Source organism: Vulpes lagopus, chromosome 11, assembly GCF_018345385.1.
Source record: "Vulpes lagopus strain Blue_001 chromosome 11, ASM1834538v1, whole genome shotgun sequence".
Taxonomy (NCBI): domain Eukaryota; kingdom Metazoa; phylum Chordata; class Mammalia; order Carnivora; family Canidae; genus Vulpes; species Vulpes lagopus.
In genome coordinates this window covers 103572588-103578587 of record NC_054834.1, presented here as the reverse complement: position 1 = coordinate 103578587, position 6000 = coordinate 103572588, and the positions used below count along the sequence as shown (strand labels likewise).

Genomic DNA, 6000 nt, shown 5'->3' with positions numbered 1-6000 from the left:
AAAATTTTCCTGGATGGGTGATAGGTGCTGGAGGGGGTACTAACGTAATAGCATAAGTGGGCTTTCCTAGGAAGATAGCTACATGGATATTATTTATATATGTATAATAAATTTCTTCTAAAAGTTTTTTTTATGACACCATGTATGCTATCGTTTCATGAACCGTTTATCTTATAATATTAGTTGTACTGGATAGTGGATTAAATAAATTTTGTAAGCTTCTTTGCTGCAAGAATTTTGCCTTTATAGTCCCCTCGACATTATTAATCTTTAAGAAGATAACCTAATGTGTAACATCTCCACAAATTGTTCATCTTCTGAACTTTTTCCCCCTTCATAGTAAATAAACACTGGTGAACTAATATTCTGTGAACTAGACTTTTGGATAATGGTGCTACAATTGATTCAATATCCATATTCAAAGTACGAATTAGTGCCGAGTGGGGTTATTCAAGAAGATTCATAGGGAAAATGAAATTATCCAGGACCTGATGGAATTTCAGGTTGTTCTAGATTTATATACACCCCATTTATATACATCCTTCACATATGAAGAAGAAAAAGCTGGTGGTCATGTGATAACTTGTTCTTTTCCCTTTTATTCTTTCCTTCTCCTCTGCTAACTGGTCCCAGTGCTGATATTCATAAGAGTCTGGTCCAACTCTAGAAAAGCAATCGTCAAAGGAATTAATCAAAAAAGAAAGCAATTTGTACAAAAATATTTATAACAGCACTATTTTAAGCAGCAAAAAAAAAAAAAATTAGGGCCATAGATTTGGAGATAGCTAAGAGATCCACCACGGAATACCACACGAGCATTACAAAAGACAAATATGTGGACGGATTTGCTACAAGGTATTGTACTTTGATATCAATCGAGAAATCGAAATCTAAAATCACATATGCACGCTAATTATAACTATGATAATTCAGATCTAAATCGAGAGTGTTCAAAGAGCTATGTTACAAATAGACTTGTATGTTTATTCATTTTTTTTGCATAAGTTTTTCTGTTGTTTAAATACTAATCATATAAAGAAAAATGTCATCCTCTGTTGTCAAAGGACAAGACAAGGTGTCAAAGGACAGAGAGGAGGCGGGACCCGGCAGAGGCAGGAACTGAACAAGTGTTTGACCAGTGCAGCAGGGGTAGGCAGGGGCGATTGCCCTTTCCAGTTCCTCTGCCTTGGACCAGATGCCGGGCCCTTGAGCTCCTGCCTTGGTCCTCCCGCAGATGTGGGCCTTCTCGGGAGAGTTGCTCCTCCCTTTGCAGGTGACCCCTGGAGGCCGATTGCATTGGGCATGATTGCTTCCTTGAGAAGGACCCAGCAGGGCATCTCTGGGCCCGTCCCACCTCCCATCCCCCAATTCTGTAGGACTGCACTCAGATAACCTGAGGGGAGAGGCCGTTTCTGAAAGCTTTTTGTCCCTACTTTTTTGGAGCCTTTCCTCAGTGGTGCACGAGGCAATGACTCCCTTTGCGGTGGTTTTGGCTCAGATTGTCAAGCCCTCGGTTAGTGTCCCAGGCTAGAGTTATGCCAGGCCAGGCCAGGCCAAACACCAATTGCCAGGCAAAGCCCTGAAACTGGTACTAACCTACATGGTCAGGAAACGTCCGGCACTGCTGAAATGCTAACACTCACACTCACATTTTTGACACTTGCCGGAGGAATAACTGTGATTAGTTTAGAAGTGAGAAGAATGTCAACATTTTAAATAAGGACGGGATCGGTAACAGTGCTGTGCTGAGTCATATTAGGAGGCAGAGGGGAAAAAAATCAGTAACATTGATCTTATTTTTATTTACATTTTTGGTATTTTGGGGGCACCTGGGCGGTTCAGTTGGTCAAGTGTCTGACTTCAGCACAGGTTATGATCTCAGGGTCCTGGGATCGAGCCCCCAGTGGGCTCCCTGCTCAGCAGGGAGCTTGTTTCTCCCCCTCCCTTTGTCCCTCTCCCCACTCATGCTTGCTCTCTCACTCACTCTCTCAAATAAATTGATAAAATCTTAAAAAAATTTTTTTTTGGTGTTACATTCATCATGGGGTTTTTGCATTAGTTTTTATTTTTTTTTTAAGATTTTATTTATTTATTTATTTATTTATTTATTTATTTATTTATTAGTGAGACACAGAGAGAGAGGCAGAGACATAGGCAGAGGGAGATGCAGGCTCCATGCAGGGAGCCCGACATGGGACTCGATACCAGGACCCTAGGATTAGGCCCTGGGCCACAAGCAGACACTCAACCACTGAGCCACCCAGGTGCCCCTTGGTTTTGATTTTTAAAGCATACCGCATTAGAAGAGTATTTCTCTTGATTATGGAGTTTTGGGAACCCTTTAAATTTTGTACCTGAGGTGAGTGCCTCCCTCACCTCACCCTAGACCCAGCCCTGGTAACTTAAAAAAAAAAAAACAAAACAAAACAGAAAACCCGTTTTGTCCAAAGTTTCTCCTTGTTAGTTGTTATATGAACTACTTTTCTATCACTGGAAGCAGAACCCACAATACTGGGAGGTGGTGGTTTTGTATAATAAAAGGTGAAGGCCTCCAAACGGCCTGCATAGTTTCTCTTACGCATGCAACAGGAAGACCTCAGTTTATAAAATATCAGACGCTGTGTAGTCACGAAGGCTCATCAGTTCTGCTGGGTCACATTTAAACCGTTCTCGCCCATTAGACTGACGGCAGGGTTGGGTGCTATTCATCTTGTCCTCCTCCTGGTATCTCGTCCCCTGACCCCTAAGCAAGTGTTAGGTGTTTGTTCCAGATATTGAAAAAACTGTGGCACAATAAAGCATGAAATATATTAACTAATGTGTGTTCATGTATTTCCCTTGGATTTTAGTATTTGTTATTTTGTTGAAGACTATGATCCTGACCATGTAAATAATGCTACCAAACACTAGTCTTATTATTTTTCACAATAGATCACCCTGTAACTCAATATCCTAAATAGCTCTGGCTCTTACATATGGACTATTTTGACATCTTTGGATAGGAAGGGATACATTTGAATTGTATTATGAAGCCGGCATAGAAATAAAGGAACAAACATAGGACAAAGAGGTATAGTTATTCACTACTTTTTCAAGTTGTAGGATTTTTTTTTTTAATGGAAAACTGATATGTAACAAAAGCATGTAATAGAAAGGTGTACCACGGTCTGGAAATGCTTTTTCTCCTCTTCAATTGGGTCTTGAATATAACTGGGCCATCTTGAGACTTTCCTCTTTTCTCCTGTTATATACAAAAGAAACACATCACCTCAACTAAAACAGACAAAATCTTGAAAAGCGATAGAAAACTTTATTACATTTTATTGAGGGCACTATGGGCAGTATTAAACAGGCATCAGAGAGGAAAACATATTAAATTTTTCTTTATATCTTTCCCCTACATCCCTACCTTTATTTTAATTTCCCCCACCTCCCCTCTGAGTCCTCCCCCTCCCCAACGTTGGTCTCTTCCTTGATCGTCTACATCAATCTCTACTTCTCTTTACCCACCTTTCTGCTTTCTCTCTCTCTCAACACCTAAAGGGGCTTTTATTTGCTTCCTTCTCTGCTCCCCAGGCTTCCTTCTGTTGCAGAGCCAAATCACTCTATCATCTCGCCTCTCGAATTCTATGTCTGTACCTGTCACCTCCAGTCCCACCACGCCTCTAGGTCAACACAACAAACAAGTGTTAGCCATGCAACTCAGTCTTTCTTTCGCAGACAGGGGGAGAGAGACAGTAAACATTTGGCTTTTAAAGTTTCTTTAAGATTTTATTTATTTATTTGAGAGAAAGAGCAGGAGCAGGGGGGAGGAGCAGAGGGAGAAGGAGAAGCAGACTCCCCACTGAGCAAGGAGCCCAACGTGGGGCTCAGTCCCAGGACCCTGAGATCATGACCTGAGCCGAAGGCAGATGCTTAACTGACTGAGCCCCCCAGGTACCCTGCTTTTAAAGTTTCTAATCTCTTCTCTCATATCACTTGTTTCTGGAGATCATTATCTCGTGTCACATACTTTGGGTCAGTTACAAGTACCTAGAGTTTATTGAGATCCGTAGAGGTGACTGGGCATTTTTACTTTGTATGTGTTTATACTCAAACATGAGTACACAATATTTTCTGCCAAATTCCTAATATATTCTCTGATACATCGACTTGAAAGAGACCCTGAGTTTTCAGCATCCTTTCCATAACCACTGGATGTAGTTAAATCTGACACTCAAGTAGCTAGTGTTGACGTGTATTAATTTCTTTTTTTATCATGAGATTTTACAGGACTGATTATCACATCAAGCTTCGGCCTCCCACAAATAAGGGCTTCAAATATTTGTAAGCAGTCCTTTGGGGCCACAGTCAGGTACGCTATAGTAAGACTATGGACGTGTATGATACTCATCAAGCTCTTCTGTTAGGACAGAACTGAAGTCCAGTGAGTCAGGTTTAATACCATTTGCAGCCAACTGCCACCCCCCCACACACCCCCTCATCACAAAACCAGGAGAAGGAGAATAACGTCCCCTTTTACTGTGTGAGAGCTTCACGGGAAACCAATACTGAGAGGCTTTGAATTGGCTTTTGCTATATTTCTGTTGTCGAGTCTTGTGTGAGTCAGGGCACGATCAGGGCATGGGAACTCCAAGAGTGATTTGAGCAGGAAAACAGAAATAGAAAGAATTGTCGACTAGATTGAAGACGGTTAACTCCTCCAACAGGTAAATGGAAAACCAAAGGCATTCTGAGGTGGCCACGGTAGAAAAAACGATTCTTAGAACTTAGGGGAAAGCAAAATGGAAAGGAGCTTCAAGAAGAAAGGGGGAAATCCAGATGTGTGAAGAGAGGCTGTGGCTACTGCAGGAGCCCAGTGGCTGCTGGGTGGATGCCCAGCTGGGGCAGGGAGCACTGCAGAAGGAGGACGGACGCCCCGCCTGCCTCTTCCGGCCTTGCAGACTCTCTGCAACTCCCTCTATAGGCAGGGCCCAGCACAGAGCCAGCTGGCAAAGGAGAGCGCGGGCTCTGCGGGGCCTAGTTCTGGCATCACAAAGCAGGGCAAAAGGGATGTGCGTGGAGATAAAAGACAATACATCAGGAACTACAACAACCCACTTTATCATTGTCATTAGAGAAAGCTGACTCGCTCAACAGTCACTTCGAGAGTTTTTATTTGATGCATGATAGCTTGGATGATAATACCAACAGAAACATAAATCAAGTTTCCTAAATTTACACTAAGTTTTATGTGACACGTAGGATTCAGAAGAGAAGGGGTTTTTGATTAGCTGTGGCTGGTTTCTTACATCATAAGATCAAGGAACGTGAATATGGGAAAATGCTTCAGAGGTCAAGCCCTACACAACAGGCTTCCATTATATGTGGGAATTCTGATTATAGGTCACCATCTAGATTCTTTTTGAATGTTTCTAACAACCAGAGGTTAGTTCATGAGCTGATAAGTCACTCTTATCTAGAAAGTTCTAAATTTTTGGAGTTTCTTCTTACCCTGTGCCAAAATCTGCTGCTTCTTATCTGCCTACCACGGGGCCTCATTCTGTCATACAGAATGTACTAAAAAGGTCCGTGATGACCATTATGACAGCCCTCCAAATATTTAAGGGTTCTGCTTTCTCTTGTCTCTAACTGTGGTCATTAACCATTCCTTTATATGGCAGTTTCTGTACCCCTACATCACTGGTGTCGTGATCCTATAAACCCGCTATTCCTTAACGTCTCTTTTACAATGCGATGCTCATAAAACCTTTATTAGACATCACAGGGAGGATGCAACATACAGGGGGTGTATTATTTTTGGGATCTGGACACCGTATCTCCATGAATGCTGCCTTAAGATTTGACTGGCTCTTTCGACAATGACACCATGTTCTTGCTCGGGTTACCACCTTTTGTCCCCGCCCCCACCATTCAAAAAACCTACAGATCTCTTTTTTGAAGCATCAGTGGTTGACCGAATTGTGTGTACACAGGAAAAAACATGTGACACATCTTGGT

General features: G+C 42.1%; 1 long non-coding RNA gene across 2 annotated transcripts in view; it reads right to left on the bottom strand.

Moving 5' to 3' along the window:
• Positions 1–389: 389 nt before the first annotated feature.
• Positions 390–6000, bottom strand: part of LOC121501443 — a 554541-nt gene continuing 548930 nt past the window's right edge. Inside the window, exons 7-8 of one of the 2 annotated variants that reach the window (XR_005990606.1) lie at positions 3162–3241; positions 390–663 (exon numbers count right to left, since the gene is read on the bottom strand). This is a non-coding gene — a long non-coding RNA (uncharacterized LOC121501443). Of the gene's footprint in view, positions 664–3118; positions 3242–6000 lie in introns of those variants that run through there. The other variant, XR_005990605.1, reaches the window with a different exon arrangement.